At 49.6% G+C, this 24906-nt stretch overlaps 2 pseudogenes; both read right to left on the reverse strand.

Annotated features, from left to right (window-relative positions):
• Nucleotides 1-971: 971 nt before the first annotated feature.
• Nucleotides 972-4147, reverse strand: LOC120837946 (annotated as a pseudogene).
• Nucleotides 4148-8419: 4272 nt separating this feature from the next.
• Nucleotides 8420-23323, reverse strand: LOC120837939 (annotated as a pseudogene).
• Nucleotides 23324-24906: the final 1583 nt, after the last annotated feature.

The following is a 24906-nucleotide window of genomic DNA, read 5'->3' on the forward strand; positions in this document are numbered from 1 at the left end:
TAATGAGATTCTTGAGACCCCCCGCACCCTGTGTTTCTTAAACTGTCAGTGAGTGTAATAGTAATAATAATTTATTATTTCAGTTATTGTACCAGTTGCGCGCGTGTGGATAGCCGAAGAGCGGTGATCGGCCCAATTTATTTTAAGACGAAGACATCGCTCCTGCTTGGAGCGATGTAATAGCACCTTGCATTTAGGCTCTTAATTAGTGCTCGAAATCTCAACTGGCGCCTCCACGTAGACTTCGCCACCGAGAGCAACAGACCACTACAGTTAAACTAATTTAATTCCTTATAGATGCAGTACTCAAACTAGATTAGTGTGAGGGTGCCGGCCGACGAACTGGAAGTTCGCTCGATGAACCTCACGTAAATTGGGGGAGAAAGACGATGGCGTACGGGGAACTATGGACGTCTCAAGGCCACTTCAGCGTTATACTGTTCATCGACTCATCCGCTGTCCTTTGTTCTAGTTTTTGGCTGTACTATACGTGAAAATATTTCACACATCACTTGTTCTTTGATTCTGTCACATGACATTTATTGCATGAGCATCATGGGAGACCTTCAGAACAACAGCCGGCTTTGATCTAAGAAACTAAGCCCTGAGAAGCTAGTTTTCTTTGCGAGATGTGGGCTATCTTTTCTATACTTCCCCGAAACTCATTTCCTTGAGTTATTTCAACCAGTTTTTGGAACTTACCCGTTTTTTTTTTCAGTATAACCTCAGTACTTGAGAAAGTTCGTTATTGCTTATACTCCACATACATATTTCTACCCCCTGCTCCGCTAACCTCAACGCACAAAATATCCAAGTGTATTGAGGTTTAATTGAGTACAAATTTTATTAAATCAGGTTATCAGCTAGTGTTACTGATGATATTTCTACTTGACAAGGTTGTTTTCATTAAGAACTGTCAACGGAAATTGCAATCATTTGTTCCTGCGACCACTGGCTCCTCACTGGTCAAACGCTTTGCCTTGAACAAACCTCGTAATCATGTCAAACGCCGCTTCTGGTTGATCATGAGGAACAAAGTGTCCGGCATTTCTCACAAATACTTCTGTAAGATTCTTGACCTGTCTGACGTAGCCAGCAACATCTTGTCCATTTGGAAACATCCAAATCTTCCGTGGTGCACTGCTGATTGCCTTTGCGCCTGGCCATAGGATGCTCGAGATCATGTTCACCGTAAGTGGATACGGGACGATGATGTCCAGTTGACCATTGTATATCAGTACCTTGTATGCCTTCATTAATGTAGTAAGCCAAGGCTTCACGGATTTTGCGATGTCTTCAAACAGATGCGCCGCAACCACCGGTGATCCCTCGTTAAAAGAAAGGTTCCCAACGTGGATGGCATTTCGAACAAGAGGGGTTTGTACAAACTCGACGAAGTAGTACAGCTCTTGGGGCAACTTATCATACAAGTAATTAAAATGGTTGTCGAAACCGGTAACTTGCTTGAAGTAACATGTGGTATTGACACCACATAATATCATAGAATCGAATATGTTGACCGCTTCCGTGTAGCGATTGATTTTTATGTAGTACTTGGCTTTGTCGCACCACTGGCGAAATATTGCAGCCTGGCCGTGGTCCGCAAGCCCGATTTGGTAGAAGTAGTCCGCATAGTCCAGCATGGATTCCAGATCCACTAGACCATCACCGATGGCGATGCCCTTGAGGTTGATTTGAACTCTGGGCTCCACGGCCGTGTGAAGAGCGTACGCAACAGCTGCGACGTATTTCCCTGGGTTAATAGGAAGAATAAACAAAAAATAAATTAAACGGATCAGCCATGAGGAAAAAAAAGAACCTACGTTCGAAGTTCAAACTGTACACGTTGCAGTTGAGGGTGTCTACTTAAGGATCACGGGTACTCTTCATGATCGATCACCGAGCTAAGCGAGCTCACAAACAGAAAAGCGGTACAATGAAAAACACGCTGGAGTCAATGCAACTGCGGTTGCAACGCACTATAACTTCGGGCTGTGGCAGTTGGACAACAAACGGAAATGGCCGAACGCGCTCGCTATGTAAACTCGTTTAAGAGTAAGCATCGTTTGGTAGTAGGTTCATCCTCTGCCACAGGTTGGATGGTACTTTTAATTAGAAACTGCGGTGTATTAAAAAATAGGTCGGCGCCTTTTTATTTCGCAAGTAAAACTAAGTATGATATATGTGATTTACGTGGCCGGTGTATGATGAAGGAAGTTACACGACTGCTGAATGACGTCTTCCAAATATCGGAACATTCTATACGGTAAACCGAGTAACTCTCTGCCGACTGGTATTGCATGTGAAGTCTGTTATGAGATTCGTGTAGTATTTATTAGCTACAGCCGGGCTGGGGTGAAAAGGCCTGCTCTTTTAGGACTTTCGCATGGGGAGTGGTTTTTTCCTCTCACCGGAACGCGACAGGGTCGCCGTGACCCTACCCTTCGTACAGCGCTTTAACTGGGCGGGAGGTCCCCTAACCTCTTCGTGTGGGCCTATTCGCTGAAAGATTAAGTTGAAGAAATTTCTAGCCTAGTTGTGCCTGCAGGGACATACGCCGACACTTCTTTTTTTTTTTCGGTGAATAATATATATTAATTCACTCGTTTATTTATTATTAGCTAAAAATCTGTTTTTTTTTTTCCAGAACACTACAGTGATTTCAGTTGAGTATATTGATACAGATTTCCAATCACGGTCTACAAGCTCGGCAGTGACTACCCTGTGTGCTTCTTGCTGTCAATATAGTTTTCCCGCGTATTTTCTAGACCACACAATTGACTCGCTAGAGACCGAAATCTCACCACCAAACGATTCTCCGGCGACATAAAACTCGTTGCCGGCGAACTCGTGGAACAGTGTGAAGAACTGTTGTAGGGCTTCAGGCATAAGGCGGCCCACGTCCGACTGGTCCCTCGCGTAGCCCTGTTCCGTTTCGGTGAAGCTGAACCCAGTGCCCACTGGGTTGTCGACGTAGAGCATCGAGAAGCTTCTGGTCCAGGTGGACCGCCGAAGTTTAGGAATTCCACCGTCGGTGAGGTCAAACGGGCCATGTTCCGTGAAGATTCCGAACATGCCAGAACTTCCGGGACCACCTGAGAGCCAGAGGATCACGGGAGCACTCTCCGGACTTTCCTACAAAGACCACATAGCGCTCTTCAGACAGCGGCATACCAGCTTTTCGGTCCGATCTGACAAAAAGGTAAATAAATGTGCAAATGACTTAATATTTCTTGGTACCAAAGGACTCCTTTGTCATGCAAATGATACAATGCTGTTTTAACGAGGTGTTGATTTCTGGGGAAATGCCACAGGCACTGTTAATGGTCGCAACATGTAGTTAGTCGGTATTTGTTTAGAGAAAGAGTAATTTAGAATGGACTTCACGCACGACATCTCGTTTGTCTTAGTTTCTTTTTTTCCCCACTGACTGTATGAATAGTCGAAACTAAAGCGAGAATGCAGTCGAGTTGGTTTAAGACTGACGTATACATAGTAACGCTGCTTCAAGGGGGAAAATAGAACGGACAAACATTCACTCCGAAAAGTTTGTCGTCCGCCTCTTTTGCCCCTTGCCCCAAGGTTACTATGTCGCTATACGAATAAGTCGAGGAGTTTTACATTTTGCTGGTTAGAAAGTTATCGTTGTTTCTATTGATGGCAAGTTGTTTATTCATTGGAGACTTGTAACGGTATTACAAAATTTCTGGAACGTCAAACAAGGGAACGTTGGATAGTAGCAGGACAGCTAGGTACCTTTGCCGGAAAGAACCAGATGAACATGTTGCTGCCCTTATCCTCCTGGACGGTGAGAAATCCTGCATAGCTCGGCACGTCCTCCACCTCCCCCAGGGATCCCACGCGGCTCAGAGACTTGGCTTCGTCCAGACGGCCGGCCTCAATCAGGGGTGTCAGGAACAAGGTTTGGTTCGCTTGATTACCTGGTTGATCTCCATCATACTCGCTTGACCTATGCGAACCCCTCATTAAACGGTTGAGCTGGGGTGAGCACGATTGCCTCGAACTGGCCTATAGTTTACAGAAAGTACTTGTCTACCAACAGGCATGTTGCGTGCAATAGTAGAGAACAGTTATTAATACACAACCCTTCAAACACGCCCCTGACACACCCAGACTAAATCTATCCCATTCTTCCGCCTTCTCCCTCCCTCCCCCCCTTTCCCAGATTTTCTACACGAAGTACGGAAAGCTATGGTTTTCCCCCACCGAGGACCGAGTTGTGGAGCTTGTGCATAGAGGAATGCTATTCTTGTGTTCTAGCACAGCTACAAACTGAAGTGTGTACGGGCCGGGGATCACGCCATATTATCTCGTTCTTTTTCTCCCTTTGGGAAACACTGCAGCAAGGTAATATGAAATTGTTCAGTTCTACTTTCGAACTAGTTTAGTGTTATCTCAGTAACTTGTCAAATAGCGTAACTTCCAGTCTATTCAGCTATAGTAGGTTTTCAGAATGGTTTGCAAGGGATTAGCCTCAATATCTTTGAGGTGTAGTTTTGTATATTCGGTCCTACTACCCTCCGATAGGAGGCCAGTAGGACCGGATTGGTCGACCCTGATTGTCGACCAATCAGGGTTTCCTTACCCCGCTGACACCGTCTTTTCTACAACACGAGCTCCTTAAAGCTTTCGCTATAATAGTTTATTTAACATACGCTCTTGACTTACATATAGCTTACATGGAATAAGAAAAGCGACATCCCAAAAAAAGTGTCAAGAGGAGCTGTGTATCACAGTGGGACGTGACGTTCCGTAGTTTTGGCGAGATTTTCGCGTATGGCTTTGAACCCGATGGTGTGCATCCTCTCTGGCCGTCGATCATCTTCTGTTGGGTGAGGCTCTGCTTGGTCTTCAAGGCCTCGATAAGCCGGTACGAGTAAGGATGCTGAAACCCGAGCGAAGATTGAATACTCCGTTGCCATGCTTCTACGCTGTTGTTGGTCTTAGGAAGCTCGTCTACAAGGCGCTCATGACAGCTCCAGAGCGACGGGGGGAAAGGGCGGCTCCCGCCGGGAGTCTCCCTTTCTCCCGTGATTCCAGTAAAGCCGGAGTCCCGCTATTCTCTCCGAGAGAATCCCAGCTCACCCTCGTGGGGCGTTCAAGCGATTCTAGCATAAAAAAATAATCCAGTGATTACTTTTGGGGAAGTCGTCTGGCTCCATCAAATATGGAATCTGGTGGCTCTGGTGGCGGAGTCGCGTTATGCTGGTAAAACGGGAATCACGCGTGATGGTATAGGAGAAAATCTAGTTACTCTCGTGGAAGGTCCACGTGATTCAACAGAAAAAAAAAATCCAGTAATTCCTGTGGGGGAGTCGTCTGACTCCATCAAAAATGGAATCTAATAACTCTCATGGTGGGGTCGCTGGATTCTAGTAAAACGGGTGCACATGATTCTATTGGAGCTTACCCTTGTGAAAGGTAGTCACCTGACTCCAGGCAGGAAGAGGGTCACCAGACTCTAGTGGGGGCAGAATCTACTGACTCCACTGAGCACTAGAGTCATATGACTCTTCTCGAGGTAACACCACAGGGACAACTCTGGACTATCCCAAAGGGTGTTCCCGTTGTCTCCTTTTCTTAGAGTGTGGAGTTGCCCTGGAGCGCGTTGAAGACGAGCTTCCCAAGACCATGCAACAACAGCGTAGAAGCATGGCACCCGAGTATTCAGTCCTCTCTCTGGTTTCAACATCCTGACCACTACCGGCTCATGGAGGTTTTGAAGACCAAGCAGAGCCTCACCCAGCAGAAGATGATCGACAGCTCAAGAGGATGCACCCCATGGTGTTCAAAGCCATGCGTGAGAGTCTAGCAAAGACGACGGAACGTCAGGTCCCAGTATGACACACAGTCCCTCATCGACACTCTTTTGAGCTGTCGCTTTTCTTACTGCATGTAAGCTATATGTAAAACAAGAGTGTATGCATAATAAACCATTTTGATAGCAGTTCCACTAAACTCATCAATTGTGATCTTCATTCTTCGTTAGGATAACTAGGGTGCCGGATTGGTATCAATATAAAAAAGTTAGCGGATTAAAATCAATCAATCATTAGAACGACGGCAAGAAATTGAACTTAATAGACTTGTGGTGGGAGGGTCTTGTATTACTGAACGAGCACGAAAAGTTATAAGCAATAAAAATAACGGCGCAGGTAACAACTTAAGGACATAACGTTAGATAATAAACTGGAACGGCAATATTCTGCTGAACACGTTAGCAGAAATTTCTTAATTTAAGCACGTGCTGCTAATAATGTGTCGTACAGTGGGAAAACAGCGTGCATCGATGTACGTTAAGCTTTGCTCTTGTGCTGTTTGGTCGCGCGCTGTTTTGGGCACGCGCTATTTTGTCGCTCTACTGTTTCGACGCCGTGCTGTCTTGTCGCGTGCTGTATTGACGTGTGCTGTTCTGTCGAGTTCCCCATAGTGAGCAGCGATGAGAGACATATTAGAATTGTTCATCAGAGGTGTTATTAAGAGATGAGTCTGGTTCTCTACGTCTATGACGTAGTAAGTCTACAAAGAGAATTCTCGCATCGTCACAACTGTATGCGGTCTCAGTTATATGGTGTTCTGAGCGGTCTTACTGCCCTCCGATGGGAGCAAGTATAGTTCTTAAAATTTTATAAACAAGACCAAATATTTTTCAGAAGGGGTTGCTTGAGGTATAGTCAGTCACAAACATGCTTAAAACTAGCTTGCAACTCACTTGAAAGGGTTCATCCCGGTGGACGATTCTTTGACGAGAAATACCCATAAGATTGCAAAAGCCTTCATTTTGATATTTTAAAGTTCATGTACTTTATGTGCCAGGCGCCCTCAATATCCGTCTGGTGAGACAATGACATCTGCAATAAACGTCTGCCTATCGCACGTCTCTTATATCCACCGCAAATCTCTGAATTCCTGCCGACGGCATATTGAAGGCCTGTACACTCTTAGCTTCTTTAGTCTTTCATATCACGCACTTCTGAAAGTATATAAATAAGCGGATGGGCCTGAAATTGATTGTAACCACCAAAAAGCATTCCATAAACGGAGTTCTGCGGGTAGGGGCTGACGGGTCGGCTCCCACCAGCAGACAGATGATGCGAGGTTGACCTACTTTGAGGTTCTTGCTGAACACGTGCACAGAGCATGTTGGCATTGTGCGCGCCGGTCAATATGGCCACAAAGGTAGCCCCGTTCTCTGCAGCATATGGTGAGCTTGCCAGGGGAGCAAGGCAAGCAGACAGGCAGCAAGGCAACAGGCCTGGTAGCACAGGGTAGGCAACTGACCTATCAAAGTCGAACCTTGTGTAGTTGTGTTGCCGACTCATGCTGCGTCGTCGTGGTGCCACCGGGTTGTTTTTTCTTGATGTAAAAGTTATCAGTCGTCCCTAACACATACCTATAAGATTATATTATTAAGATGTATTCTAGTCCGGTAGAAAAGGGGGGCGGGGGAGGTTATTTTTTTCCCCATACTTCGTTTCCTCCTCCATGACCCCGATGACTCAAATCAAGAGAGCTCGTTGTGAAAGGTCTTGTGTGAAACATTTATTTATTTATTCATTTAGTTTACTGCAAGCTGAGATTAAGGTGGGAAATAAATGTGGCTATGCGGTAACACACTGTGCCCATATTTGTATTGTCTATCTGGCGCTTTTTCGCCGTGAAAGCTGGAGTGAAAATAAAATGAAGTAACCTGTGTTGTGCACGTGTCCCCCCCAAAAAATAAAATAAAATGTGATTAAATAATATTACACGTTACACCAAATGTAGAAAAATAGGTTACATGTTCTTTCGCTCTCAAAACGTAACGGAGTTGTTACCTTGAGGTGCATACAGCACCTCAAGGTAAGAAAACTTAAGAAAACGGTGCATACAGCACCGTTTTCTTAAGTTTTCTTACGCTACATATAAGTCACCGAAACATTCGTGTCTCGAGTGTCGCATGCCAGGCTGTCTCCTTGAACTGGTAGCCATGCTTGATATGAAGTACAGATGTCCCGATGATTTGTGGCTTTAGCTTTCGTGACGTAACGTAAAAAAAAACAAAAAAAAAAAAAACAAAAAAAAAAAAACGGGGCTGTGCGAATTAGCCTTAGCTCGATACAAGGAACGCATTGCTTGTAGTGCACGTTAGTCACAAGTCTGGTTCCGAGACAGTAGGCGTCATTGCTACACTTGGTTTATTCGTTAGTCAGAGCACGGTTGAAAGACAAGACACGCAAACGCAAACACACCGACCAAACGCGCATTGTCTCTGTGCATTTGCTGTATCTGACGGGATTAGCCGCGAAAAACACGTCCAAAGAAGTATGCTGAGTGCCATGGCATTTGCTTCTGGCGTTGTTTTATTGAGGCGATCGGGTTGTAGCCTCCGATGCCCTCTAAAGGCATTTGCACCCCCTCCCCCCACTCACTCCTCCTCTTCTGTACGCACTCTTTTATTTCTAGATTTTGCACTCTCGCATTCATTCACCATCATGTTCGTTCAAAGGTAAGGAGCTCCGGCCTTCAAAGGAGGCCGTTTCCTGTATGCATACAGGCTTCAGTCGTATTCGCCTAGACCTGCCCCTCCTTCTAACCCCCCCACACAGAAACACATGTACACGCACGCCACTTTTATGATTGTCACACCGACTATCAGAACGACAGTCCACGTTGCTTCGAGGGACTGAGACCGTTCTCTTAACGAAGTGTAAGCTGCCTTTCTCAGGCTACCCAGAGAAGGGCAGCCTACACCTTGGTTCTTTCTACCAACTTCTAGAAGTTTCGCGCGTGCTTCGGTATTGTTGAGCGGTTTGTACTGTTTCATGCGAGTTTTATCTGCTGCTCAGATTATTTCGAGCGCGCGTCTGCTCACATTCAAGTTTAGTCTTGAACTGGATGAAGATTTTATTTATTTGACATCGGGGATGGTACTATTTGACAAACAGTCACAGGCAAAGGAATTTCCACGAATAAACCTCGTAATCATGTCCAAGGCCACTTCCGGTTGATCGTGAGGAACAAAGTGTCCTGCACTTCTCACGAAAACTTGCAAAAAATTTTCCGTCTGTTTGACGTAGCCGGCGACATCCTGCCCATTTGAAGACAACCAAATTTTCCGCGGTGCGCTGCCGAATGTCTTCGCGCCAGACCACGAAATGGTTGAGATCATGTTGTCTGTGAGCGGGTACGGGACGATGACGTCCAATTGACCGTTGTATATTAGCACTTTGTACGTCCCCATCAAGGCAGTAAGACAAGGCTTCACGGACTTCGCTACGTCCTCAAACAGGTGCGACGCTACGACCAGTGATCCCTCGTAAAAGGAAAGGTTTCCAACGTGGATCGCGTCTCGAACTACAGGAGTTTGTACAAACTCTACAAAGTAGTACAGTTCTAGGGGCAACTTGGCATACAAGTAATTAAAATGATTGTCGAAACCGGTAACTTGTTGTAGGTAGCATGTCGTATTGAAATCACATAAAATAATAGAATCGTATACGTTGGCAGCGTCGGAGTAGCGTTCGTGTTTGATGTAGTACTTGGCTTTGTCGCACCACTGGCGAAATATTGCAGCTTCGCTGCAGTCCGCAAGGCCAATCTGGTAGAGGTAGTCCGCATAGTCCAGCATGGATTCCAGATCGACGAGACCGTTACCGATGGCGATGCCCTTGAGGTTGATTCGAACTCTGGGCTAGACGGCCGTGTGAATAGCGTATGCAACTGCTGGAACATATTTTCCTGATTGGAATAGACAGGATAAACGAAGAGGAATCAAACTGATAAGTGAGTAAGGCATGAAGAAAAAAGATTCCTTCCAAGCTTAAACACTGTACAAGTTCCGACTGGAAATTCGTCTACTTAAAAAGTGTGAGTGCTTTTCATATTCGTTTGCCAAGTTAAGCCGACAAAACGCAACACAACTCCAACTCCAACTCCAACTCCCACTCCCACTCCCACTCCCACTCCCACTCCCACTCCCACTCCCACTCCCACTCCCACTCCCACTCCCACTCCAACTCCAACTCCAACTCCACAACCTGCCGAGTTAAGCCAACAACAGACAGCACACAACATAGCTTGAGGCTGTGGCAGTTAGACAACAAACAAAAACGCGAAAACGAGCTCACGGAGTCCGTAGATTTGGAAATTAGCATCATGATAGAGTAGTTTCGACTTTAGTAGGTTCATACTCTGCCACAGATTCGATAATGAAATTAATAAGAAACTTCTTAACACTGACAAGTGCCAAAGTAAAACTAAGAAATTCACTTGCGACATTATTCGTAATAAACAATGGCTATATAAATTATCGGTTATTGTTTTATGGTGAAGACGATTACGGGACTGCTGAATGACGTTGTTTTCCAAATATTACAAACTGCTTTGCGATAGACCGGGTTACTGTTTGCCGACTGACTTTCCATCTAAACTCTGTTATTATATCGTTGCGGTATTATTTAATTTATAGAATATTTGCTCTGAACCGTTTTCCTGTGTACTTTCTGCACACAAGATAATTTGATAGAATACGACGTCTTACCGCCAAAAGATTCCCCGGTAACATAAAACTCATTGCGAGCGAGTTCATGGAACAGTGTGAAGAACTGCTGCAGGGCTTCAAGCATATCCCGGCTGACGTCCGTTTGGTCCCTCGCGTAGCCCTGGTCCTTCCCGGTGAAGCTGAACCCTGTGCCCACTGGGTTGTCGACGTAGAGCACCGAGAAATTTGTGGTCCAGGTGGATTCCCGAAGTTTAGGAATACCACTGTCGGTGAGGACGAATGGGCCATGTTCCGTGAAGATACCGAACATTCCAGAACTACCGGGACCACCTGCTAGCCAGAGGATTACGGGAGCACACTCCGGGCTTTCCTGCAAAGACAACGTAGTGCTTGTTTCAAACACGGTAGTACTATAGATATTCTCCCCCATCCGACAAACACTTGATCATTCTGAAAAACACGGAAGCCACAGAATGTGTCGTGCGTTCGTTATGCGTTCATTATGACCTCGTGAAAACACTAGTCTGTTTTCCGGATATATCAGAATAGTCAAAACAAATCTAAGCTTATTCAGGAGTTGATTGTGTAAGGCGTATGCTTTAATGCAGTGGTTTTCAACCCCTGATTTTTCGGGGATCGCTTTTGAATCCGTGTGTAGGGACCAAGTGTAGGTCCTACACATTTATTTACACTATTTACACTTTGTAATATCTAACGGTATGAGCGATATGTTGGGAGGCGTTGCTTTGGTACCCCACCGAGATCGTCGGCCGTGCTGCACGCTCTGTCCAGTGTCGCGCGCTCCCCGACCTTGCGCTCCTCTTCTTCTCTTCTTGGCGCTCGGCGCCCTACAATACTCTCCCTCCCCTCTCTCTCTCCCGCGTTACTAGCATGACCGTACGATAACGGTAAACACCCCGTCACTTGGCGAGTTGGAGCTTGGAGAGAATCGCCTGTGTTTGTTTGGTTGCGGCGAATAATGGTTGTCGTGTGTGACGGAGAGTTTGATAGTCTTGATCCAAGCTGACCGCAGTCTCTGCGGTTGTTTTCAGAATAAGCAGAGCTGGGTCTGTTGAATTCTTGAGGTGCTTGTGTGCATTGGAGGTGTTCTGTATGGTTCTGATCAGGTCGAGGGAACCGGTGTGAGGTGAGGCAGGTGAGATCCGTGGTTGGTCGAGCGGGAATGGTGGAAGTCTGAAGGGCATGGTTTGGATTACCAAGCGGTTCCTGATGAGCGGGTTTTAGGCGGTCAATGGAAACGGTTTCTTGGCGTCCATTGTAGTCAATTGTAAAAGTCTTGGCTTCTCTTGTAAGTACCTTATGCGGGCCGGTGTGTGGTTGTTGAAGCGATCTTTTAGAGCCGTCCCTGCGTAGAAATACGTGGCTGCACGTGTCAAGGTCGTTAGATACGTATACTGGAGCTCGTGCTTGCTTACGGGGTGATGTGGGTCGGAGATTTCGCATTATCGTTCGCAGCTGATTGGCATATGCCATAGGATCAGGAGCGGGCTCTTCCATACCAGATGTGAAAAATTCTCCGGGTAGGCGAGGGGTAGAGCCATATACCAACTCGGCTAGACTGTAGCCGAGGTCTCGTTTCAAAGCAGTCCGAAGTCCGAGGAGGACGATCGGTAAGCTTGTGTTCCAGCTATTTGGGTTGGATTGTGCCATCAGCGCTACTTTCAATGAGCGATGAAAACGTTCGACGAGACCATTTGCGGAAGGGTGGTAGGCGGTCGTTCGTATTCGTTTTGTTCCCAAGAGTGATAGAAGTTGTCGGAAGAGCGCGGATTCAAATTGATGTCCCCGGTCCGTTGTGAGAGTAGATGGGATGCCGAATCGGGACACCCATCCTTGAACGAAAGTGCGTGCTACGGTGTCTGCTTGGATATCTTGAATGGGAAATGCCTCTGGCCAGCGGGTGAACCGATCTATGCATGTAAGAAGATACCGATAACCCTCAGATAGTGGCAGGGGTCCCACTATATCGATGTGGATGTGGTCGAAGCGCTTTTTCGTGGTTGGAAATGCCTGTAGCGGCGCAGAAGTGTGACGTTGGACCTTTGATTTTTGGCAGTGAATGCAGGTTCGAGTCCAGCTTCGGACATCTTTATTGATTCCGGGCCAGAGGAAGCGTTCAGTTATTAGGTGTTGAGTGGCACGAATACCGGGATGAGATAAACCGTGTACGGAGTCAAAAACTTGCCTGCGAAAGTTAGCAGGTATGAATCGTCTTGGTGTTCCGGTCGAGACGTCGCAGACTACTCCTGTGGTGGATGAAGATAAAGTAATCTCCTCGAAGGCAAGCCGACCAGGAAATTCACGTAGATGTTTAAGCTCTTGGTCCTGTTGCTGGGCAACGCTTATTGCATCATAGTCGACAGCAGGAGGGAAACCCAGTCCGCAGGAAATTGGAGTGCTCCGTGACAAAGCGTCAGCAACAGAGTTGTTGATGCCTTTGACATGGCGGATGTCGGCTGTATATTCGGCAATATAAGCCAAGTGCCGTGTCTCGCGAGGTGAGTGAGCGTCTGTGCCATTTTGCAGAGCATACGTGAGGGGCTTGTGGTCTGTTAGAACGAAGAACTGTGTTCCTTGGAGAAAATTTCGAAAATGGCGGATTGCAGTGTATATTGCTAGGAGCTCGCGCCCGAAAGTGCTGTAACGTTGTTCCGCCGACGTCAGTTGTCTTGAAAAGAAAGCAATTGGCTTCCAGACAGTGCCGATTAGTTGTTGCAAGACAGCTCCTGCGGCGACGTCGGAGGCGTCTACCATGATGTTAGTTGGAGCGTTGTGCTGGGGATGTGACAGAAGCGTCGCCTTTGCGAGTTCCAGCTTCGCTCGGCTAAAAGCTTGTTCGGCGATCGGTGTCCACTGCACAGGAGACGAGGGTGTCTTGGTGCCTTTCAGCAGAGAAGTGAGGGGCAACAGAATCGCAGCGCTCTGGGGAACAAATCGCCGATAGAAGTTCACCAGTCCGAGGAACTCACGAAGGTGGCGGATGGTTGTGGGTGTTGGGAAATTCGTTATCGCCAGCACTTTTGTTGGAAGGGGCCGTACGCCGTACTGATCCACTTCGTGGCCTAGGAATTCTAGACGTGATGTCCCGAGTTGGCATTTCTCTTTGTTGATGTTAACACCATAATCGGCGAGGCACTGGAAAAGTAGTCGCAGATGTTGGATGTGTTCAGTCTCGTTTCGACTGAAGATTAGGAGATCATCGACATATGCAAAGCAGAAAGGCCATCCTCTGAGGACGGTGTCGATGAACCTTTGGAAGGTTCTGCATTTCTGAGTCCGAAGGGCATTCGAAGGTACTCAAACAGCCCAAACGGTGTCGTGATGGCCGTCTTAGCAACATCGGCAGGTTCTACCGGTATCTGGTGGTAGGCCTTAACGAGATCTATCTTCGAAAAAATGGTTGAGCCGTGAAGGGATAGTGAAAAGTCCTGGATGTGTGGTATCGGATACCTGTCTGGTATTGTGGCGTTGTTTAGGGCACGGTAGTCGCCGCAAGGTCTCCAGTCTCCGGGATTCTTTTTAGGTACCATATGCAGAGGCGAGGCCCATGGACTAGAAGAAGGACGAATGATGCCCAATTCCAGCATGTGTTCGAACTCTGCCTTGGCGATCTTCAGACGTTCTGGAGCAAGTCGTCGTGGTCGAGCATAGGTGGGAGCACCCGTCGTTACAATATGGTGGGTTACGTCATGTGGCAGGGGTCGGGAGAAGTTGTTCGGACATGTGAGGCACTTGAATTCCTTGAGAAGGTGGTCGCAAGGTGAAAGAGGAGGATCAGGGATGATCGGTGGAAGAAGTAGCGACTTCATTTCAATGCCTTGTACAGTCAAGCGAGTGGTGTCATCTATTAGGCGAAGGTGAAGCATGTCTACCAGGAGATCGTAGTGACGAAGGAAGTCTGCGCCAAGTATCGGGTAAGAGACAGCCGCGACGAGAAATATCCAACGGAAGGTTTGGCGAAGCCCTATGTCGAGGGTGAGGGAAGATTCGCCATAAGTTGGAATAGGTGTCTTGTTGGCTGCCTGTAGCGTGCATGCCTGTCTCTTGCTGGGGGATATGCTGGGCGGTGCGGGAAGAATGCTCACTTCGGCACCCGTGTCTACCAGAAATCGAAGTTTAGAGTTTTTGTCCGTGACAAAAAACAGGCGGGAGGTAGAGTGAGCGCTCCGACTAGCCGCCTCTAGTGGCGCGCTTGGCCGTTTTCCGACGCTGTACATGGAGCTCGACATTTTTGTGCTTTGTTCCCAAACTTCCAGTGGTACCAGCAGATACCTGGTGGAGGGGATCCGGGTCGTGGTGGAGAACGGCCGAACTGTGAAGAACGAGACCTTGAACGCTGGTGGGATCTAGATGGAGCAGCGGTCATGAGTGCGGCCACTTGCGTTGTCAACTGGTTGATCTGCATACGCATGTCCTCGATGACATCTGTGACCAGAGGTTTTCTTGTCACTGTTCTCTTGCTGCGACCTGTTAACAGCCAGAGAGTCTGTAGCAACCGTTGATATAGCCGGTGAGGCTACCTCAACGACTCTGTCCGCGAGCTGTGCCAAAGCTTCGATGGTGATGTTCGTTGTTGGTGCCAGCACCATCCTGACAGTCGCCGGTAGCCGCTGTAGAAAAAGCTCTCGAAGAAGCGAAGGGTCAAATGTCGTAGGAGAGTCACCAAGCAGTTGCTGGAGGCGTCGAAGCATTTGGGATGGCGTTTTATCGCCAAGTTCTTCTGTGGTCAGCAGTTGCTGTAGTCTTCGTTGTTCGGAAATGGAGGTTCTTCTTACCAGTTCCGCTTTGAGGGTGTCGTACGGGTTCTGATGTGGTGGCGTGAGAATCAGGTCCCGGACCCCTGTTGCGACTTCTGGTGACAAAAGTGCAATGACTTGGTGGAATTTCGTCAGTTGTCCCGTGATCTTGGCTGCGGAAAACTGGGCCTCCACTTGAGCGAACCATAGGAGGGAGTCAGATGGCCAAAACGGCGGGAGTCGAAGACGAACCGCACCGACTTCTCCGCTGGGTCGTCCAGTGGCCATGTCTCGTACGAGGGGGGCGAAAACGCGGAAGAATGCGTGCGTATCGGGTCACCAAATATGTAGGGACCAAGTGTAGGTCCTACACATTTATTTACACTATTTACACTTTGCAATATCTAACGGTATGAGCGATATGTTCGGAGGCGTTGCTTTGGTACCCCACCGAGATCGTCGGCCGTGCTGCACGCTCTGTCCAGTGTCGCGCGCTCCCCAACCTTGCGCTCCTCTTCTTCTCTTCTTGGCGCTCGGCGCCCTACACGTGAAAGTGATGGGGGACGCCAACCACCGAAAAGAACAGGGGTATAGGCGATGACAACGAAAAAGTGTTGGATGAAAAAACGAAATGCATGCAAACCAACTTTGATGCTCTGATACAGAAAATAACTAACACTACTCAGTCTGTGCACGTGGTTTGGTCTATTTAGTTAATGTGGGCAGAAAAAGTTAAATTGCTCGACTCAACTGACGATAGAGGGCTCCGTGGACCCTAAAGGCCGGTTCTCACATGCAGCGAAGCGCTGATGTAGCGCTCCTCACGTGCCGTCAGCTACTTATCGTCTGCCAGGAGCAACAGTTTTGACAGTGCGATACAAAGCTGGTGAACGCTCCCATCAACACGCGCTTAGCGCGAGGTAAGCGCTATGCTTGTAGCGCTCCGCTGCATGTGGGAACAGGCCTTAAAGGGGTACTCCACCGATTTTTTGAGCTACCTCAACTAACTATATTTTCTGACTCCCCGGCCTTTACTCTCTCCGGTATGCTATTTAGAATCGCGAAATTCATAATAGTTATTGCGAAATCGGCAAATGAAAATGATGCAAAAACCAACATTCAAATATACGCGCGCTTTTCAGGGCCGTGACGTCAGTGGCAGGCAGGCTTGCCAGTCGAGCAAGCAGCCAAGAAATAGAATATGCCAATCATTTGTTCCGTGCTGGAGCGCGGGTACTGCAGCGAGCTTCCCAAGCATTCATTTGACACCATGAAACTGCTTCGAATCAGTTTAAAACGAAATCTACAGCCCAAAGAGTGAACCCCTGCCTTCCACTGACGTCACTTTTTCATTGTTGCCAGTAGAGGCTTCGAGCTTGAAAAACACGGTGAGGACCAAAACTGTAAATTTAATAACTTCGCGAAAAAACAATATTTTGACCTAATATTTGGGATACTATTTTCGCGATGTTTGTTGGTTAGTTTAGCAAAATTTCAAGCAAATCGGAGACAATGAAAAAATCGGTGGAGTGGCCCTTTAAAGGGGTATCCACACGAAGGAGAACTCCGCGGACGGATGTCGTGACGTCAACATCCCGGGAAACTCCGTCGCACGCTCCGCCGCGTGCGCCTGCGGAACTTTCGTGCTAACAGCACGAAGCCTCCGCGCCTCCGCCACGGAGGAGAACGGCGCCGCGAGGCGCCAAAAGGGATGACGTATGTCTCACGTAATCCGCGCTCCGCGGAGGAAAGAGGTGGATTTCTCCTTCGTGTGGATACCCCATAAAGGGGTATCCACACGAAGGAGAAATCCGTCACTTTCCTCCGCGGAGCGCGCATCACGTGAGACATACGTCATCCCTTTTTGACGCCCCGCACCGCCGTTCTCCTCCGTGGCGGAGGCGCGGGGGCTTCACGTGTCAGCACGAAAGCTCCGCAGGTGCACGCGGCGGAGCCGGAGACGAAATGTCCCGGGTTGTTGACGTCACGACATCCGTCCGCGGAGTTCTCCTTCGTGTGGATACCCCATAAAGGGGTATCCACACGAAGGAGAAATCCGTCACTTTCCTCCGCGGAGCGCGCATCACGTGAGACATACGTCATCCCTTTTTGACGCCCCGCACCGCCGTTCTCCTCCGTGGCGGAGGCGCGGGGGCTTCACGTGTCAGCACGAAAGCTCCGCAGGTGCACGCGGCGGAGCCGGGGACGGAATGTCCCGGGTTGTTGACGTCACGACATCCGTCCGCGGAGTTCTCCTTCGTGTGGATACCCCATAAAGGGGTATCCACACGAAGGAGAAATCCGTCACTTTCCTCCGCGGAGCGCGCATCACGTGAGACATACGTCATCCCTTTTTGACGCCCCGCACCGCCGTTCTCCTCCGTGGCGGAGGCGCGGGGGCTTCACGTGTCAGCACGAAAGCTCCGCAGGTGCACGCGGCGGAGCCGGGGACGGAATGTCCCGGGTTGTTGACGTCACGACATCCGTCCGCGGAGTTCTCCTTCGTGTGGATACCCCATAAAGGGGTATCCACACGAAGGAGAAATCCGTCACTTTCCTCCGCGGAGCGCGCATCACGTGAGACATACGTCATCCCTTTTTGACGCCCCGCACCGCCGTTCTCCTCCGTGGCGGAGGCGCGGGGGCTTCACGTGTCAGCACGAAAGCTCCGCAGGTGCACGCGGCGGAGCCGGGGACGGAATGTCCCGGGTTGTTGACGTCACGACATCCGTCCGCGGAGTTCTCCTTCGTGTGGATACCCCATAAAGGGGTATCCACACGAAGGAGAAATCCGTCACTTTCCTCCGCGGAGCGCGCATCACGTGAGACATACGTCATCCCTTTTTGACGCCCCGCACCGCCGTTCTCCTCCGTGGCGGAGGTGCGGGGGCTTCACGTGTCAGCACGAAAGCTCCGCAGGTGCACGCGGCGGAGCCGGGGACGGAATGTCCCGGGTTGTTGACGTCACGACATCCGTCCGCGGAGTTCTCCTTCGTGTGGATACCCCATAAAGGGGTATCCACACGAAGGAGAAATCCGTCACTTTCCTCCGCGGAGCGCGCATCACGTGCGACATACGTCATCCCTTTTTGACGCCCCGCACCGCCGTTCTCCTCCGTGGCGGAGGCGCGGGGGCTTCACGTGTCAGCACGAAAGCTCCGCAGGTGCACGCGGCGGAGCCGGGGACGGAATGTCCCGGGTTGTTGACGTCACGACATCCGTCCGCGGAGTTCTCCTTCGTGTGGATACCCCATAAGGGGTATCCACACGAAGGAGAACTCTGTCACTTTCCTCCGCGGAGCGCGCATCACGTGCGACATACGTCATCCCTTTTTGACGCCCCGCACCGCCGTTCTCCTCCGTGGCGGAGGCGCGGGGGCTTCACGTGTCAGCACGAAAGCTCCGCAGGTGCACGCGGCGGAGCCGGGGACGGAATGTCCCGGGTTGTTGACGTCACGACATCCGTCCGCGGAGTTCTCCTTCGTGTGGATACCCCATAAAGGGGTATCCTCACGAAGGAGAAATCCGTCACTTTCCTCCGCGGAGCGCGCATCACGTGCGACATACGTCATCCCTTTTTGACGCCCCGCACCGCCGTTCTCCTCCGTGGCGGAGGCGCGGGGGCTTCACGTGTCAGCACGAAAGCTCCGCAGGTGCACGCGGCGGAGCCGGGGACGGAATGTCCCGGGTTGTTGACGTCACGACATCCGTCCGCGGAGTTCTCCTTCGTGTGGATACCCCATAAAGGGGTATCCACACGAAGGAGAAATCCGTCACTTTCCTCCGCGGAGCGCGCATCACGTGCGACATACGTCATCCCTTTTTGACGCCCCGCACCGCCGTTCTCCTCCGTGGCGGAGGCGCGGGGGCTTCACGTGTCAGCACGAAAGCTCCGCAGGTGCACGCGGCGGAGCCGGGGACGGAATGTCCCGGGTTGTTGACGTCACGACATCCGTCCGCGGAGTTCTCCTTCGTGTGGATACCCCATAAGGGGTATCCACACGAAGGAGAACTCTGTCACTTTCCTCCGCGGAGCGCGCATCACGTGCGACATACGTCATCCCTTTTTGACGCCCCGCACCGCCGTTCTCCTCCGTGGCGGAGGCGCGGGGGCTTCACGTGTCAGCACGAAAGCTCCGCAGGTGCACGCGGCGGAGCCGGGGACGGAATGTCCCGGGTTGTTGACGTCACGACATCCGTCCGCGGAGTTCTCCTTCGTGTGGATACCCCATAAAGGGGTATCCACACGAAGGAGAAATCCGTCACTTTCCTCCGCGGAGCGCGCATCACGTGCGACATACGTCATCCCTTTTTGACGCCCCGCACCGCCGTTCTCCTCCGTGGCGGAGGCGCGGGGGCTTCACGTGTCAGCACGAAAGCTCCGCAGGTGCACGCGGCGGAGCCGGGGACGGAATGTCCCGGGTTGTTGACGTCACGACATCCGTCCGCGGAGTTCTCCTTCGTGTGGATACCCCATAAAGGGTATCCACACGAAGGAGAACTCCGCGGACGGATGTCGTGACGTCAACATCCCGGGAAACTCCGTCCCCGGCTCCGCCGCGGGCTTTGTGCTGACAGCACGAAAGCTCCGCAAGTGCACGCGGCGGAGCGGGGGCGGAGTTTCTCGGGATGTTGACGTCACGACATCCGTCCGCGGAGTTCTCCTTCGTGTGGATACCCCTTAAAGGGCCCATGAAACGATTTTTGGGTTGGGATAAAGCAGTTTAGATTGGGATTTTACTAATAGCACATCGTTCAGTGGACCAAAAGAAAAAAGGTAGAAAGTCAAAAGCCTGACTTTTAGTGCGAAAATTTGAAAACAGAGCGGACTATTTCGTACCTCCTCCCCTTCGCAACCTCTCTGCCTTTTCACTGTGATACATCCGCGGTCCCAAAAGCGTGTCATCGGGTCCAAACTGACGTCACACGCAACCGGACCTCACTTATTCCCTTCACCCCTAAGCTGACATTGTGGTGGATGCTACGCGCTTGCCGGACCAATCAGCCGCCTCCCTTTCATCACCTGACTTCATTCTCTGCAGCCACATTTGCCACGCTCAGGTGGCAAGTGTGGCTGGCCCAACGAGCACGTAGCTTCCACAGCACTGTCAGCTTCGGAATGAACGGGGTGGGGAAAGCAACTTTTGTCTGAATTTTGAGCGACGGGCTAATCTTCTAGGGGGAGAATGGGATGCGTCCGGATTACACAAACGAGAGTGCGAGCAAGAGGGGACTCCCCCTTTTCGTCTTCTTGAACTGTTTGGTGGAATGCGCGATTTATGAGTTGAGGAGGAAAGCGAAACAGGAAAAAGTTGGAAAAGCGTTTCATGACCCCTTTAAGAAGGCATTCAAGGGGTATCCACACGAAGGAGAAATCCGCCACGTTCCTCCGCGGATCGTGCATCACGTGAGGCATACGTCATCCCTTTTTGACGCCTCGCGGCGCGTTCTCCTCCGTGGCGGAGGCGCGGAGGCTTTGTGCTGACAGCACGAAAGCTCCGCGAGTGCACGCGGCGGAGCCGGGGACGGAGTTTCCCGGGATGTTGACGTCACGACATCCGTCCGCGGAGTTCTCCTTCGTGTGGATACCCCTTCAGGGACCCCAAAAGCTCCGCGGACCTCTATTTTAGAACCACTACCTTAATGAGTAGTTTTAGGGGGCCGTGCTTCTTTCGAGGATGCGTGTAGCACCCTCAGCTGTTCCCGCTCTTGGATTGCGAGGAGCCCCTTACGAAGTATCGTGTTCCGCAAGCTCGCCGTTGTGGTGGTACTATCGCGAACAGTATGCGCGGGAACACGGGAGCGTGTGGTCTTTGATACATGCTGCGCTACCTCGAGAGTCGAGACTGAGGCTGCGAGGGTGTGCTCATACTTCAATGTGCAATCCCCCCCCTCCCCTTTTTAGCTCCACTACGCTGGTTTTGTCAGCCTCGAGGTAGTGCAGCATGGATCAAAGACCACACTCTCTGCCTTACGAATCACGATAGCACCTCGTATGTTTACCGTCACCCAGTTTAACCTCGCACGTCTGGCTTTCTTATCTAGGACGTTTTGGCGGAGAAGAGTAGGCAAAGGGCCGCAGCGGCACGAGAAGAGCAAAGTGCACAGGACCCCAACTATCTCGCACAAGAGCCAGCGGCAGGCTTTTACGCACCGCATTTATAACTATTTTACTAAAAGCAAAGCTCCCAAATCAAATACCCTAATGCACATCGCAGGGCACGACGTAACAGCTGCCGCAGTCAATCGCGCTTTGCAAGGTTGTTCTCAATTTTTGTTTTTGTTTTTAATTTGCTCATTTATTGGAATGTGGGGACGGTATTATGCATTTTCCGGTACGCTATAGACAAGAAAACTTTGTATGCTGGCAGGACATCCGGATACCTTTGCTGGAAAGAACCAGAAGAACATGTTGCTGCCCATGTCCGGTTGGACGGTGAGGAAACCCGCGTAGCTCGGCACGTCCTCCACATCCCCCAAGGATCCCACGCGACTCAGAGACTTGGCTTCATCCAGACGGCAGGCCTCAATGAGGGGTGTCAGGTACAAGGGCTGGTTTTCCTGAGTACCTTGTTCACTTTTATCTTGCTCGATTGGCCTGCAGTGTGAAGCGCTCATTAAACGGTTGAGCTAGGATGGGTATGATTGCCTCGAATTGGAGTATAATTAGCCTGGAACGCGTATTCGACTGGCGTGCTTAGCGTCCTAATCTTCCGCATACATCAAAAGTGGTTCTGAAGTGAAAACGAATGACGTCACAGAAGCTGGCGGTCATGTTGTCGGATATTGCGATCCTGGCGGCTGGTGTACAAATCACGGGCAAAATGCACGAGTGAACGTGGATGTCGCTGGAGAGCGACCTGCAGCAGAACAGGCGCCTGCCACATCCACCAACGCTGCCGTGACACCGCCAGGATTGCGGCAGACGACAACGTGACACTTCTATAACGCCTTCAGGCGGAAATCAAGTACTCTGTGAGGGCGGAATCGTTTCAACATTGTGCGCCATAGCAGATACAAACGACGAACCCAGCTATGGAATATCTTTGTCGACGAACGTTATTTTTGAATCGTAGTGCGGCTAGGAACTCAAGAGTGTACGGGGCAGGCCATATCATCTACGTTTTGGTTTCTGTCCTCAGCTAACAGTACAGGTGGTTTTTACGGAAGTTAGGGGTCATTTTCCTACAGGCTCAGTGTTCACTTGTAATATTGTGCAGTTTGAACTCTGTACGGCTATGATATATATTTTTGAATACTCTGAAAACTATCAGCCTCAATACTTTATATAGGTATACTTTTTAATGTCAGCATAAATCACACTGTAATAAATAGCGAGCTGACTAAGGAAGACTCTTGTGGTCACACTTGAAGTAATAGAAATGCTGGGATGACAACCACCATAACACTGTCAAGTAGTCGAATTTGTATGACGTAAATGTCTCTGACAGGCGTCGAAGAGAGCGAGTATAATAAATTAATAACAGGAAGAAATATTGTCTCGTTTCGCCATCCCGTTGTTTTCAACGCAGCACACGGGTATATCTTAATATTATTTTGGATAAGTTTTTTGGTGTACTTCGTCAGGGCATTCTTAAGTATTGAGCCGCACTTTTGATTGCAGAGTGAGCAGTGATTATGGACATATTCGAATTGCCCATTAGAGTCACTTGATGGTACAACTTGGCTCGCTGCCTCTACAATGTGGTAAGCCTGCCAAAAGATTCCTTGCAACATCAAATCAGTATGCAGTCTCATTGATGTCCAGCTGTTGCCTATTATCTACAAAACGCAACAAAAATCTCTCTTAAAAAACAAACAAAAAACAGCTATTCTCGCTTGAGTTTTTAGAAAGTAAAGCCAATCTCGAACAGTCTCAAAACGGGCGGACAGCTCACTTGAAAGTTTTCATTCCGGTACTCGTTTCTTTGACGAGGAATGTCCATAGGATTGCAATTGTCTTCATCCTGATACTTCGTCGTTCACGTACTGCAGGCGCTGCAGGCATCCTATTGGTGAAATAAAGATATCGAAAATAATTGTCGACCAGTCACGTGTTTCTTATGCCAACTGCGCCAATAGCGTGTGTTCAAATAGCGTCCGCTAAAACTTCGCGTACTCAAAGAAATAGCGTCATTGCCACCGCGCTTATTCCGAGCCCGAAAGACCCTTTTCATTGGCGCGCATAGCGACGACGCTATATCTTTTGCGTACGCTATTTTAAAACTCTAAACCTCTGACGGTAGCCTGTTCAAAAATATACGGCCAATGCGTGTTTACGTCGGTCTGTCATCTTCTGAAATTACATGCATTGTTCACATTCTTGCGACTGTCTGCGACCGAGTGTCCTATAACTTCCTGGGATCTCTCACGGAGAGAGAATTACGCACTGGCGCCATATATCGTCTACCCTGGAACGCTTGGAATTTTCGTATACTTCCTTTAGTTTTTTCGCACATCAGTCTCTTTTTGGCGTGAAGAATCTTTTGACACTTTTACGAACGACCATTTCTTCTAGACAATACGTACATACAACCTCTCAAATACTGCAAAACATTCGTGATGTGTATGCTGTTCCACAGTCGCCTTATTGATGGCGACAGCGTGCCTGTGCTTATCGTGAGGGTTCACAAAACCTCGGTTGAAAGGAAACACGAGGTTATGAAGGGCCTGAAATATACTGTAACCGACGGAAAACTTCCCATAAACAATGTTCCAGCAGACAGAAGATACGATACAGACCTACTTACTGTATTCAAGGTGGTACACGGTGGGTGCCAGCACCCCGTCTCCGGTTCCGATGTCCGCTTCGCTTGGGCGGCCCACGTCAGTTGTCAAATACCGCTGTATCTTCATTTTCTCCCTGCAGGCGTATTTCCCGGGGAGCGAAACACCTGGCTAACACGAGCTGTTCGAAATTGCTACATTTCTGAAATTTCACGCGCAACTGGGCAGACGGAGGTGAGGGAATTGGAGTGCAATGTTATACTCGATAAATCAAGCAATCAGAACAAATTATAGGCGTTCGTGTTTAGACAGCGTAAGGTCGCTGTGCCTTTGAGGTATAGCGACACCAATATGCTCTGTGGATGAGAAATGTAGCCGATGCATTAAACACTCTAAAGGTTTATTCACACGATGCATTTTGTTGGCGAATCTTGTGTGGCGAAACTAGGTTCCGGGAAACAGATGGCGTCGGAACGCGACCGAAAAAGTGGTGCGCCTCCGAAAAAAGTGGCGCGTGTTCCTCACTTCTCGAGCAATATTTTGCTGAAACCTCACCAAAGCCTGTCAATCACCCGAAGGAGAAACGCGGACGCTGCTAATGGCCGCTCGACTTCGCTATGGCGTCTGACCTTCGAGGAGGAGCGAGCTTTTGGAGGAGTCTGATTTTTGGCCGATTCCGTATCCGAGCCAAAGTCGAAAGAAAACAAACAAACATGGCGAGCGACAAGCGGAGAAGCGGTGCGTACGGGCGTGCGTCTTTGTCCTACTCGGTTGCAGCTGCAGGTGTGTGAACGGCGCCTACAGTACGGGTTGGTGGCGCGGTGCAGATTCATCAACAGTCGCGGCGGCGAGTGCACGTACGGCATATAAACATGATGACAGGATAACTTTCTGCATTAGCGGTGCAAAAACGTCCGA

This window comes from Ixodes scapularis, unplaced genomic scaffold (assembly GCF_016920785.2).
Source record: "Ixodes scapularis isolate PalLabHiFi unplaced genomic scaffold, ASM1692078v2 PGA_scaffold5__190_contigs__length_132052651, whole genome shotgun sequence".
In the NCBI taxonomy this organism is placed as follows: domain Eukaryota; kingdom Metazoa; phylum Arthropoda; class Arachnida; order Ixodida; family Ixodidae; genus Ixodes; species Ixodes scapularis.